The 14,934-nt window shown below is 43.8% G+C and overlaps 1 protein-coding gene across 6 annotated transcripts in view; it reads left to right on the forward strand.

Moving 5' to 3' along the window:
• Positions 1 to 278: 278 nt before the first annotated feature.
• Positions 279 to 14,934, forward strand: part of Tafa2 (TAFA chemokine like family member 2) — a 477,181-nt gene continuing 462,525 nt past the window's right edge. For 4 of the 6 annotated variants that reach the window (NR_153334.1, NR_045514.1, NM_182807.3 and 1 more), the window contains exon 1: positions 331 to 1,796. The gene's annotated coding sequence lies outside the window, so the exon portion shown is untranslated. Of the gene's footprint in view, positions 1,797 to 14,934 lie in introns of all 6 variants that reach the window. The other 2 variants (XM_017313953.2, XM_017313952.2) reach the window with 1 other exon arrangement.

A 14,934-nucleotide genomic window follows, 5' to 3' on the forward strand; every position in this document is an offset into this window, starting at 1 on the left:
TAGGATATTCCTTTAGCAATGAATATGCTATCATGGGATTGTGTTAAAACCCCCTTAACTTTGACTCTGTCAGAATTTGTTAGTTGTAGAAATTCAAAATCCTCTTAAATCGGATAGTGTAAGAAAATTCTTGTTTATTTTTTTGGAAGAAAAATTATGAGTCTCCGTGACAGCCGGCAAAGCGTTCTAATCCAGATTTACCGCTAGAGGGAGACATAGTCCAGCATTTGCAACGTTTGCTGTCTTATACTTTTTTTTTTTTTTTTTTCTTTCTGCAGGAAGGTGGTTTGCTCTCAGCATCTGCAGCCACTGCTGACAGAATTGGGAGGGAGACAGAGGGAGTCAAAGCCTCCCGGTCCAGCCGTCCCATTTTACTGCTTAACTCAGCCTGGAGTGTCAGAACCCATCTTTGCCTGCCTTCTCTGTGCTTTGTACAGTGGGGCCAGTCGCTCCCAACGGCCAGCCCGCTGAGTGGAACAGGGGTCTAGGGTGGACTAGCAGGGCTCTGCCCGTTGGGGTGACTTTCGAACATTATCTTTAGTGTATTTTAACAGTACAGAGCTTGTGGTGGGACTCAGAGAGGGAGAAGCTTTGATTGCTTTTTAAAATTATTTTATTTTATTTTATTTTTTGGCTTTTTTTTTTTTTTTCTTCTGGTGATCTGGATTTGTTTCCTCGGGCCCCTCCCCTTGTTCCGTTCTTTCTCACTCCCGCCTTTGGCGAAGTGACACAGGCGACACCTGCTCGCTTGTGTCTGCTGCTGGAACTCGCACCTCCAAGGTGGTGAAGGTGCCGGCGCGCTCGTGACTTGGGGGGACAGCAGAGGGGTTCCCTCCCTTGGAGCACACGATGCGGAGAGTGGCGGCGGGTGGGATGCGAGGAGCTCTACCGGCTGCACTTGGAGGCGCGATCGAGGGGCTGCAGCTGGCCGGGAGTTGCTGCTAAGTGGACGCGACTCGACGGCGCCCAGGTGTCCGAGAGGGCACCCGCGGGACCCGAGTGCGAGCTGCGGGAACGCAGGCGTCTCCCGGGGAGGACGCCGGCCGAGCGCACAGCCCGCGAGCCTGCTCAGAACCGCTCCACACCGGGAGCCTGCAGACCTGGGAGAGCCGGGGAACTCGAGGAGTGTGCTCGGCGGCGGAGGCTGCTCTGCTGAAGGTGAATCACCGCGTCCAATTGCCTTTCCCTAGAGAACCCGGGGGAGGGCGGGAGAGGGGGAACGTGTGAGCGCGCGCGTTTGTGTGCAAGGGAGAGCCGACGCGGGGCGAGAGGAAAAGTCCTCGCTCGCCGCTCAAAGCAAACAAACCGGAGATGGAATAAGAGCGGCGGTGGCTGGAGCCCGCCTGGATCCTCGCAGTCGCGGGAGCCGAGCGCACCACCGCGCGCAGCGCATCGCCGGGGACAGCGGGCGACCGCGGGCGCCGCCGGGGGCTGCGGAGACTTTGGCTCTCCCCCTCGGTCGACGACCCTTCCGATTACTTTGACACTGTGGGATAAAGAGCAGAGCCCGGGGACCGACCTCGCGCGCTGCACCTTCCTTTTGCTTCGGGGAAGGGGGACCCCAGCTTGTAGGTGAAGACGCTGCCGAGCCCCCCTTTAGCCTTCGGAGGAGGCAGCACTCACACTCGCTCGCCCTCTGCGAACACACACCGGCGGACTTGAGGTCCCTATGCCCCTGGATGGTGCCAGCGGACCGGCATCTCGGAAGCGATGCAGGAGCGGTGAGGCTGGCGTCGGCCCGCGGAAGCTACCGGACCATCGCTAGGTGCTGCCGCCCCCGGGACGCCCGGCTGCAGGTAGGTGCGAGCCGCGCCTTCGGGGGCCTTCGGGCTTTGGGGACCACAGTGGCCGCGCGAGGTCTGCGCGCCTCCACAGCCCTCACCAGTACTGTCTCTTCCCTTGACTATCAACTGGGCCCGGGGGCAGAAACCGGCTCGTCCCAGGAGGCCAAGATGAGGGTAGCTGTGGTCCCGCAGTCGGCATCCTCCTGCCCCCTCCCCTCCCGGCAGACGGCGAGGATAGGGGCGGGGAAGAGGGACGCCCGGAGGGGGACAGAGCCATGGCAGGAGGCTTGGGGAGCAGGGTCCATCTTATTTCAGAAGGCGAGAGACCCAGGCGAGGACCGAAATGGGGTTCAAATGGATCCCTCACCAGTCCTGGCTGGTGGGCATCTGACACTTTTCATAAGCAGTTGGGGGGGGGGGTCGCAGTCAAGGGAGAAATCAGTGAGGGGTGATGGTCCACGGGAAGCTCTCGCATCTGGAATGTCTACTTTCTGTCCACTTCTGACTAGTTAATTCCCAGGCCTGTCTGCAGAGGGTGGGCGTTTCCAGGAGAATATTGACTCGTCCACCTCTAACTATTTCCACAAAGAATCACATTCATAAGTTCCGGGGCCTCACCCGCTTAAAGGTTTATTTAGCTCTGGGAACAGTCTCGGTATTACCGAAGGAAACTGCTTTCTGTAAAGGGTACTTCAAGGGAGCTTTCCTAAAGTATCGTTTAATAAACAGCGTTGGCGGGGGGTGTGGGGGAGAGCACAGTTCGGGGTGTGGGGGTGGGGGCCACGACTAATGGCTTGTCATTTCTTTCCGGGTAGATGACTTCCACATCTTGCCAGTAGCACAGATCTTTTTCTGCCCACCTGCTTTGCTGTCCATTCCTCCTTCTAAGAGGCTAGGTGTCTCCCAGGAGGTGTTTTCTTCAGGGGAGGGATGACTCTTGGCTCTTAGTCAGCAATGCCACATTTACAGAAGGCGCTTCTGCAAAGGCAAAGTTTGAGGTCTGTCGCTCTGTTTCTCTGGAGCTGCGGGCTGAGCCATCCGGCCTCCTCTGGAGGCCACTCCATAGGCTCTCTAAGAGCCCTAGGGAGACCAAGCTTTTCCTCTTGCTCCACATTCCACTGCGTGGCCAGTGTTAAACAATTGCCTGAAGCCTTGGGAATTGAATGTGTAGTTACTACAGTGACCAGCTCTTCCACACCCTGGGCTGAGTGAGTTCATCTCCTGCCAATAAGAGAGAGGATGAACCGGCCTCCTTTTGTGACTGTGAAATCTCCCCTTGAATATCAAAGTCCTCCGTGGGGTTAAAAACAAAGAAACAAAAGCTCATCTCAGTCTCAGAACCTAAGTTTCCCCCACCCTATGAAGAGCACCTCTCCCCCCCCCAACCCCCCCAATCACTCGGTATCCCAGGGCCTTACTCAGGACTGGGTGAATTTCAATGACTGTGGACCGACTAATAATTATCTGGTTCCTGTCTGCCCAGTCAGATTGCTTTGGCCATCCTCCTTCCTACGGTTATCAATTAGCACCTTTAAACTGCTCTATTAGGCAAGGTAAGTTAAGACAGTTGAGTAATTAATTTAAGGTTTCCATGTGAAGTAATAGAGATTACTGGCGAAGAAGATTAAAACTACATTTGATGTTTTAAAGAATCAGAGCATAAGGATATCGTATTTACCCTTTCCATGTTCAGGCATCGATGCCCAAACTAGTGAGTCCTTTACAGTTTCAAAACCGGCACCCGACACCGTGCATTTTCAGGAACAGGTCAGGCATGTTTGTCTCTTTTCCTGATCCACGCTGTTCTGGATCTCTCGAGGCCGCTATTTGGATTGTGACCTTTTAAGAGTCTTTATTTTTAAAAGCCACCAGTAACCACTTACAGGCCATCAGTAACCACACTGAAGCTTATTTTATTCTAATTCCCACAATTTCCAGTGCAAACAAGTGGACTGTATTGTTTACGTGTGTAAGGTTTTGAGGAAGCCTGTTACTGCCAACAGAGCACTCAGGCACGGGGAGCCTTGTAAGAGGCAAACATAGTTTTAGTGCTGTTTTATTCAAAATGGCTTTCAAAAGGCTGATCAAAGTCTTGGTTCTTTTCTTGCCTTTAGGAGCAGTGGGTGACTAGGTTTTCCTTTCCATTTACATACAGTGCTATTTGGTGTGTGTTTCTTTTAGAGGACTCAGGGAACCTTTGTGTCAAAGCAAATGCCTACATAATGCTATAAGTTGTGGCAGAGGGGAGTGTGAGGGCTCTGAGTGAGTGTGCGCACGTGTGATTCTGAACCTGAGGAGCGTTAGTTACTTTAACAGTGACAAACTGGAGAGAAAAGATGCTGTCAGCTTGGGTCGGCGTGGATCCACTGTTCGTAGGCACTACGTTATCTGCATTATAGTGTTCACTAGCCACCAAGTAATAGAACTCGATGACACGGCTGTAGAGAAAGGTCTATTTTTAGACAGAGCCACTTACCCCTCTTAAAAATTTATAAAGTGCTGAAACTTTTGGGGGTGATCTAACATTTTAGAGAAATTGTGTTATGTCTCATCAGAAAGATTTAGTAGTCCTGGATCTACTATCTGTGAGACAGTGTTTTGATAGCCCGCTTAAATGGCATTTTCACATGGAAATGCACAGAGTACATTTTAAGGTTGATCCAGTGCCAACTGGATCTTCTGGATTACCCTGCACAGGATGGGGACTCTCCAGCACTCACTAGGCCCTTCTTATCACCGCCCTAAACAACAACAACAACAACAACAACAACAACAACAACAGCAACAACAACAAAACGGTTCTGTTTGAGCACATTTGAGTTGAGGAGTCATTGCAAACAGATGGGCATTTACTAATAAGGTTTATAATGAAGCCCCGAAGGAGGAGCTTTCCAAAGTGACGTTGGGTTACATATTTGAAAAGCTGAAGCAATCCGAGTGCCTCTCCTGTTCACTCTGCAGTACTTCCTTAGAGATGCCTCGTTAGGTAGTGTTATTCTGCGGCTTTTTTGTTCACTGGAAATTCAAGTAAAAACAAGGAACTTTACCACGTCCTGCAGTTTTGTTTCCTTTGGTGAAAAGGATATGCGGGGGTAAAATAAACATCCAGTGTAATCCGCCTCAATCTATGCTTCTGGGCACAGTTACAAGTGCAATCCACCAATCTGTTACGAGTAGGGCTGCATCAAAACAGAGAGAAGACATTCATTAATGCCAACTGCTGCTAGTTACGAAGGCCACGGCAGCTGAATTGACATCATTTCGGGGCCCCTGGCTCGCCCAGCGTTTCACAGGATGCGGCTTCCTTCTGAGTCACTGGCTTTGGGATGACTCAGGATAGGACTCAGAATTTGCCATTTTGTTGGGAAATTCTTTGGAACTCTATCTGAACATATTGAGCTATTTAAACATCTCATTGATAAAGAGGAGATGGGTTTACAGGTTACCAGCAGTCTTCTGAGGGGGTTTGTAGTGTGGTCTGAAATGGGTTAGAGACAGGCTGGAGTAGCAAACCCTCAGTTGTCACGGGACCCTGACATGTTACATAGTTTCCCGAAGGTCCTAGGATATCCATTCAGAGTAGTGTTTCAGTTCTCCTCATGGAGTAAAACTGCTCAGTTTTGTCTTCTGCTTCAGTTTCTTATAAAATCTTTAAGAGAAATGACTGTACTTATTAGAATAGGAAGAAAGTAGAATTTAAATATATTTCTTGTGCATTAAGTTTTTGTACAATCTCTATATCCCTATGTATGCAAATGTTTTCATGGAATGCAGATGATATATTGATTTTCTGTTAAAGGAGGAGACAGAGACAACTTGATTAAAGGCCTTTATTTTTTGATATCTAGGTTTCCCACTGATTTATATGACTTGACCTATAGCACAACTGCATTTATGGTTCAACAAGATAATTTATAGTTGAGTTTTACACTTTGACCCATTGTTACAAGTAACACATATACTTTTCTTTTTTTTTTTTTTGAGATAATTTATTGACTAAATTACAAACTCAAAACATAAAAGTCAGTTTTTCACTCTGTGGAGGGACGTCTTAGGAAGTGTTGGTTGTCAGCAGCATGAGAATGCTAACACATTTTAAAGCATAGGACATATCTGCATATTACTTTTTAAGCACGTTTCTCCACAGTCCCATTGCAAATCTTCCTAGTGGCATTGAAGCATATTGATGCTATTAATAGATGGTAGTTACAAATCGGCTCCACTGATATCACACTCAAAGCTTGTGTTCAGTTTCTAAAACTCACCCATTCTCAATGTGGATATCACATGCATTTGTTGGGTCTCCTTGAATAGCCTGCAACAGGCTCTTCACCGACTCAGTGTCCATTTGGCAATTGGTTGGCATTGCTGTCAGAAGATACAGAACTTAGTTTGCCAGAAAACCAGATGAATAGTGGAGACACAAGCTCCAAGGAGAGCCTTCTGGTTTGTTCACTGTGATCCCTCTGAGACAAGGGATAGAGTTAAAGAATCAAACCAGAGTATCCTTGCCTATATTGTATCGCTTCCTCCAGTCTCCTAAATTACTCCACAGTAGCTGTAATTGTTTTATGATTTCCCCTGAATGGCCAGTTAGCAAAGGTACATTTCCCTTTCCCCTGCCATCGTTACATCTAGGCATTCCATTAAAGTCATATTTCTATGGCTTTCTCTATGCAGTAGATTGTGGAAACTCCTCACCGAGAGACCCAATAATGCAACAATGTTGCAGTCTAGCAATGACTATGACTGCAAGGTTAATATTTGGTAAAATGGCGACAACCAGCCAGACAGGTCTCTTAATTATGGGCTTTGTAGAACAAAACCCATACAATGTGAAACACAGAGAGTTCCGGTAGCCCTTGATGAGAAAGTTTGTTTCACTAAATATTTTCACATTTATGCATTTCCCCCCTACAAACTGGTCAGTGTATAATTGCTTGCATGTGAAAGGGCAACTGTGTTACCCTTTAAAGGCCACGCAGAGATCCCAAACCTTCCCGTTTGCAGTGTCAGTTGCCTATATCCTGGGCTTGCCGCGTAGGGAATTTAGGGTTGAGTTTAATAGTTCAGAACAATGCTTTGCTTTCTTTGGTGAATCAGGCTTCTCTTTGTGAACAAATATATGGACATATCCACAGTGTATGCTAGATGCAAGGTTCGGGGACAGTAGATTTGTGTTCTAGAACTCAAGTTTCAAGTCACAATGGGCTGGGCTGTGAGGAGACAGATTCTTTCTAGAGCAAACAAAAAACCCTGTAATTTAAAATTATCCTCTCTATGTGCAAATGCTTCCCTGGTATTATTTCATTTATGGCTTAGCGTTTTATCTTCTTTAAAATGTCTTTTTTTTTGGAAAGTACAATGAAAATTGTACTTAAATATTCAGTAAGTAAATATGCTTACTCTCTCCTAATGCTCATACTTCATGTATACTCACTCTATAATGAAAAAGATCTAGTAAGAAAAGCAAGGTGGGTTATTTGCTCCGATTGGTTTTGTCCTGGATTTATAGTTTTTGTCTTTGTATACTGGACATGTAACCAGAAAAGCTTTGTGTCATATGTGTATGTGTGTGTGTGTTAGTTAGAATCTAACTAGCAACATGTTAGCTGTGTGACAACAGAATATATTCTAGAAAATATTCTTTATCTAGAATATTTTCCTTGAGAGGGGAATTCTCAGACAAGTTTTACTGAGACAATAGAGCGTTATGTTGTAATGGAATAATTGTGTGACTGTTCCTGTCAGGTGAGAATTCAGAAGTGGTCACTTCAAAATATTGGAGGAAAACAACACATACTTATAAGATAATATAATTAATATAATATAATAATATGATATAATTAATATATATTCTGTGCTAACTCATGGATAGTCCCATACCCACAGAAGCACTACGTAGTATCATCTTATTTAAGGGAAAAGTGCCTGAATGTTATTTCTGGTTCTACCTTGTTATTGACGTATGGTGAATAGCCACTCATGTCTGTTGGCGCTGGAGAGTTCAGATTCCCTCTGAGAAATTGCCAGTGGACATTGTGACAGTGATAGGGTCAAGCTTTGTTTGTGCTGTCCTTCAGAAGTTCGAGTTAAATTGAGTGAAAAAGCTGCAACTTTAGTTCTTTTTTCATGGTGTATTTGGGGGAGGAAGCAGGCAGTGCTTCTATATTTCAGTGAGGCAATCCCAAGGTCAACGAGTGAGGGGAAAGACTTCAGAGCGTCGTAAGCTAGAAAACAGAGGCCTGATTTGGGGAATTTGCGTTCAGTGAACAAATCGAACTTAGGTATTTTTGGGATGGGCTGGGGAAGGGTAGTTCTTAGAATGTTACATGGTAATAGTTTCCTGCTAGCCTACATGTTTGCTATTATCACAAACACTCCCCTTATGAAACTCTTTGGACCCATAATTGGTGAGCTCATAAATTTATGCTTAGAATTGGGTCAAATTTTAGACTTTGCTATTTTAAGGCATAGTCAGGCCTCACATCATTTGCTAGGTGGTGAACACCCGTTAGCTTGATATTTTGTTTTGCTTAGGAGATGATGTATGTAGATATTATAAACCTTGTGTGGAGCGGTGGCAAGGATGCTGGAGGTTGTTGATGCAGCTCAAAGAATAGGTAGTTGTGGGGTAATAAGAGGATCACCTTCTTTCCTCAGTTCTGCAGCAACATCTCTCTTAGGTTGAGTTTGCAAGGCAATTAGAGTTGTTGTTGATGATGACAATGACGATGATGACGGCGGTGATGGTGCTGGTGCTGGTGATGATGGTGTTGATGGTGGCTAAAGATAATAGACTTGGGACCATAACATTGAATCAGGTTAAATCTCATGAGCTGGTTTGTTTAAGTGTCTTAGTCTTCTGGTGCACTTTTTATGTAACACCAGTTGTGATAGGCAGTGGGTCTCAGGCTTTGTAACATCATGTCTTCATCTACTGTTTGTTCTCACTGCCACTCACCTAAAGAGGTTTGGTTTGATCAACCCAAGTAGAAGTAGGTTAACAAATAAATCTTCACATGTTATATAATCATTAGATACATTTATTCAAAAGTTGTAAATTCCAAAACATAATAACCCTTATGTATATAATACATAATAAATGGAAAAGTCCATTTATTATGTATTTAACCCTGTCAGTCAGCTTTGCTATAACAAAAATACCACAGACCAGGAGGCTTATATGCAAACATTTATTTTTCATAGGTCCAGAAGCTGAGGTTTCAAAAGCAGAGGGCCAGCAGACCTGTCTGGCGAAGGTCTGTTTTCTGGTGAAGACAGACACCTTCTTGGAGGAGGAGGGGAGAGGGGAAGAGAGAGGGTGTGTGTGTGTGTGGGGAGAGTGCCACTGTAAATTGTGCCTCCATTATAGGGGATACTTTATTCATGGGGGCTCCGCTCTTCTGACGCAATTAGCCAACAAGATCCACCTCCAAATCCCACAGTGAGGACTCAGGCTTTGTCATACGATGTTTTTCTGGGGCCGCAGACATCTACGATATGAATTGCAAGCATTGTCTCTGTTATTGCTTTATCTCAACAAGAGACAGGAAAGGCAACACACTGTTCTGTACCCACTTTTGCTGGTCACTCTTATTTTTAATTGTGAAGAACAGACCTGAAAAGAGCTAGTTAAAGTAGTCAAAATGTCTGAGTCAGGGTGAGCGGTGAAGGAAAACCAGCATCCTGTGTGTGTAAAGGGAAGAATCTCCGTGCTGTCAGTTGCCTACCGCTCACAAAGTCCACCAGCCAAAGGAGTGACTCCCAGAGCCAGTTCCCCTCTTGGATTGCACACGTTGAGTGACTTTGAATCAGAGATATGGCATGGCCTAGAATGCAAATTCAAATGCCTAAGAGAGCCAGGCTGGGAATATGAAGGAGTGAAAGAGACTGAGTGGAAGATGACAAAATGGCAGAGACCTTACAGAATTGTGGAGATGCTAGCTAACATCTAACTGGAGATCTGGCACTGACGGGTTGCCATGATGGAACAGTCTTTTAACTTGTAGTGTAGAACTTAGATGTGAAAACTCTCTCCAATGTGAAGGTCCCAGAGTTATTAAACTGTGACAATGAATTCAGGTTTGAAATCACTTCTTAGTCAAGAGATGCATCTATAGGCTGTCTGTGTGTGAAGGGTCATGAGTGTGCCTTCAAGGTATATGGACATGACATGTTAGGGACATGTGTCCCGACTCTTCTGTCATCTCCAGCCATGACTCTCAGCTCTACGTGTAGACTCTGGTTGGCAGTGACAGGACCAGCGGGAGGGACAGAATGAGAAGATGAGCGGCTCCATGTGGTTCCAGTATTTAGTTTTATTTCTTCATATATTTGACGATGAACTCACTCTGAAGTTGGTGGCCTGCTGACAGGGCAAGACAGCGCAGATGGTCTTCCATCTTGTAGTCTTGCTGAGGCCATTTCTGGTTTAACTTGAATTTAATCTCCTCACCAAAGAACTCCATGGAAAACTACCCAACTCTCTTCTAGGAACCCAACGTCAACATGCCATGGTTAACTTACAACTTAGCTTCTGTTAAACTAATTGCTGGTTCAGAACATGGGAGTTGGGGGTGGGGGTGGGGAGAGGGAGGCACTCCAACTGAGCCCTCCCCCCAGCTAAATGCTCATTTTAGCTCCTGTTAAATTGCTTGCCCATCATCCCCTGCAACTGCAGAGCTAGCTGCCAGGACATGGTATCTGCCTTCAACAACCCCTTACTCTGGACACTTGATGTTGTATTTAGGACCTGAATACCTGAGTATTCATTCCTGAATTCCTGAATACCTGGGGCTAGTATTTCATTCTAGCCCCAGTAGGATAGAATGAAAGACTTTCAATCGGCTACAAACTATGTCTGAATGGGTATCTCTGGTGGGTTCCCATCCAACCTCTTAGAGTCTCTAGAGATGTACTAGATATACAGGAGTTTATACATATCCCAAACACTGAATGGGCTGTGCTAGTTCTGTGATTTGTTCAGCCTTAGTTCATTGCCTCTTAAACTTCTCTGTGCCATGCGGAGGAATTTCCCTAAGCCGTGCATCCTGAAACAGGGCTGCAGGACCTCTATTTCCAACAACTTCACAGGCAAGGATCACACTGTTAATTGGTGGCGTCCAGTTTAGGGTTCAGGCTTTGGAGAGCATTTATCACGGCACTGAGAAAATAGGACTGCAGCTCTCGCCTCCTTGACAGGCTCCTCCCCACTGGTCAGCAAGACGAACCTGATGACTCAGCACTTTGCTCGGAACTGATGTGAGAACAGAATTAATACGTGTCTAGATTCTTTCTAGCTTTCTATTCGGAAAACACACTACTGCCTCAAAACCCAAGCTGGAAATGGTCAGTTCCTCACACACGGACGATTTCTTACAGTTTGAAAAAAAGAAGTTTATTTATTCTATAACTAAGTCATTATGTGAAATATAGATATATCCTACCATAAAAGAAGAATTTTAGAGTTTTAGATCATGTTGGGGGATTTCAAGAGTCACGCCAACTTTTAATTTAAAGCTTAGTTGTCAGGATTTGGCCACAGTGTCTAGGTTCTGGCTCTGCTTGGATAACTCTGTGAGGAGGTGAGGATTTAAAAGACTAGTTTTCATTGTGTGCTGTCTTGGCTGCTGCCTGAAAGTGGCCATCTCTTTGTAAACAATGCTTCCAGTGGAAGGTGGTAGCTCACATTTGTCATTCCATTCCTAGAGAGTGGCCACGGCAGGAGGAAGATCACAGGGAGCATGAGGCTAGGGTAATGTAAGGATGGCCTGGGCCGTGGAGTTCCATTCTTGTCTCAAACACCTAACAAACATCAGCTCCCCTCCTCCTTCCCAACAAATAGCCCTGCTTTGCTATGTTTTAAAGAACCTCCCTAAAGTGGCTTCTTTAGGATGAAAAACAAAATACTACATAATTTAATGACCTGGAATTTTTTGTCTTTTTTGTGGTGGTATCCTTTGGTTTCGTAAGCCAGATATTCTAATGCCAGAAAGGACCATAGCTCACAAGCTTGACCCTGGACTAATGTGGATGTAGGCCTTACATTTCAAGCTTAGCTCGCTTGGTATAGCATTTTGTCATCTGTTTTATCAGGACTCTGGGAATTATTTTGGTTCTATATGGCAACGCACCGATCATAAGCTGATACCAGATTTAGATATGCCAGTCTAAGTGCGTAGAACAATTTGTTCTATGCTATATGATTAATACAGTGTTCAGCATCTATATGTTAAGTGTTATTCATTTCCTCCTTCTAAATGTTTGTAAGGTTCTAATCTGTAGAAATAGCTCTGTTGACAGCTGAGCAATGGGTGGATTCACAGTACTGAGTCCCCTGAACTGTAAGCTCTAGGGCCAGCCTGTCTATAGCTTATTTCTTTGATTTCCAGGGTTTAGAATGGATTTTGGTACATAATAGATGATAAACTCAGTGGGAGGTTGACTGCTACTCATATTGATTAGGGTATGGCTTTTGAACACCTCCTTAATGTATGAGGGAGTATTTGGGTAATAACTTTCATTTATTTGAGAGTGCACACACACGTGTGTGTGTGTGTGTGTGTGTGTGTGTGTGAGTGTGTGTGTTTGTGTGTGTGAATATGTGTATGCATGTACATGAATGTATATACTTTCTATGTCTAAGTTGACCTTAAAAATGTTACTTCCTTGGGGAGGAGAGACTGCTCAGTGACTAAGAGCATTCACTGTTCTTCATGAAGTCCTGAGTTCAGTTCCCAGAACCTACATGGTGGCTCACAACCATCTGTAATGAGATCCTATGCCCTCATCTGGTGTGTCTGAATATAGCTACAGTATACTCATGTAAATAAAAAGTAAATAAATAAATCTTTTAAAAAATGTTATTTCTAAATTTTAAAGTTGGATAGGAAAGGCTGGAAGTGTAGAGAGTGTGGGAAGGAAAGGCCTGAGGCTGCTTAACATGCTCAAAATACGTAATTCTCAAAGAATTAATAAAATATTGGAAAATGTACCTATAAGTTAAAAATATTTATTTGTATATAAAGGGTAATGGAGAAAAAGAAAGTAAGTACACAGACCCCAAATTCCACTCTTTATATAATTTAATATAGCCTGGAGCATCAGAGATGACAGCATATGCTTGTGATCCTGCTGTTATATAAATTAAAAACATTGAACAGCATTTGTCAATGCCAAATTTAAGTGTTGTTTAGCCGTATATGGAACGTATTTTGATTGATTTTGCCACTAATTTGACTCATCACTCATTAGGGACTTTAAACCCTCTTGTCCTTATATATAGAATTTTCATGAATCAGATATTGTTTTTTTAAACGTTGGTAATAAATACTCACTTTAGTGTCACTGCTCTTGGTTTCAGTGATGCTAGAACATTTTGTTGCTATAATTCTGAATTCTATTTAGTATAGACAATATGCTTTCAGATGTTTATTGATTTTGTGTTAGCCATTCTAGGTTAAATATAGCCTTTAAATGCCAGCTGCTATAGAAAATTCCAAAAAATTAAAACAGCCTATATTTGATTGTTAAGAAAAGTAGTATATTTATTTAAAGTCTAAAAGGTCAATTATTTACATAATACAATTTAAAGCTGAATATTTTTTAGTTTTGTTTAAAGACTCACTTTATTACTATGTGCTATGATATCTTCATTTGGAGTATAAAATGCACTTTGTGGACCTCAGTGGTCATAATGGCAGACTTTAACCTTAAATGATCTTTTTCTCTCCCTGCATTATCTAAAAACATTGAAATTTATATCGTTAAATTTAAGAATATGAAGTTATGTGGAACTTACTGAAAAAACATCTGTTTCTCTTTCTCGACTCAGTCCTGATATGATATTATTGAGAATCTCAGAATGATTTTTAAAACGAATAACTGAATTAATAGAGTTTACCGTACATAGGTGAATTTTATCTCGGAGCAGAGTCTGTTGCCCTCCTGGGAAGACTGAATGAGCAGCGTTCCCCTGGCCTGCTACCCTTTCCTCGTAGCTGATTACATACAGTGTTTAAGCACACCTCAGAGCTCATGGCTAGTATATAGTATAGTAGATTTCACTTTGTATTTTGTGAAATCTACACCAAATTTGGAAGGATATGACAAGGAGGTGGGAGGCCAGATGGAGGGAGACCCAGGAGGAAGGCTGGGGTCACGGGGAAAGCTGTTGCAACTCGCAGTTATACAAAGGAAAGAGCTAACCATCCCTCCAGAGTAATAATCTAGACTCAGAATAAATTTATTGTAAAATAACAGCCAAAGCTAGACCGAAGAGGAGAGAGGTGTGTCCATCTACCGGGTCAAAGTAGTTCCTCCTCTGTTCTGGGTAGAATTCTCTACCGGAGTAGGAAGTCTCTACGAAGGCCTTTTACCAAACTGAAGGTCAGAAATAACAGGCCCTACTTCTGACCTTGCAACCAGACCGTTGTCAGCTCTTAGAGAGTCACCGGACATCTCTGTCAAATGAGACGACTGGATGTAATGACTGCTTAGACGCCACCTCACTTGAGCCATGTGTGCCTGTGCTTCTATTCTGTCCTGGACAGATCTTGACCACTGTCCAGGCTGACTTCCCGCATTGTGAAACCAATTTTGTAAGCCGCTTCTATCTTAGCGGAGGTATCATTTTGAACATGTTTTTGGGAGGCGCAGTATGTTGTCCACAACACCTGTTTAAGTGTCATGACCAAATCAAACTAATAAGCAGACCCACTAACTCCTCCATTTATAATTCTTCTGCGGTAGAGACCTGAGACATGCTTTCTTGTAGCCCTCCTGAAACACACATTAAAAAAACAAACAAACAAACAAACAAACAAACAAAAAGTAGAAACTCTACTGTACAACAGAATAGCAGAGCTTACTCCTATCTAATGCCTACAAGTTTTCAGATTTTTTTTTTTATCCCGTTATTTTCCTCTCTCCTTTTGAGACCCTAAAGGCAGACAGTTGAATCTTCAGGTATTGTCTTTGTAAATAAACTCTTCCACAGTCTTCTCCATCCTTTCTTAACAATGCTGGTAATTTTAAAAACCAGACTTTTTATTGTTATTTTAACTGGCACATAATCACACAAATCTATGATTATCTGAGTTATTTTGATATGAGCACACATTATATAATCACCGAATCAGCACAATTA

This window comes from Mus musculus, chromosome 10 (genome assembly GCF_000001635.26).
Source record: "Mus musculus strain C57BL/6J chromosome 10, GRCm38.p6 C57BL/6J".
Taxonomy (NCBI): domain Eukaryota; kingdom Metazoa; phylum Chordata; class Mammalia; order Rodentia; family Muridae; genus Mus; species Mus musculus.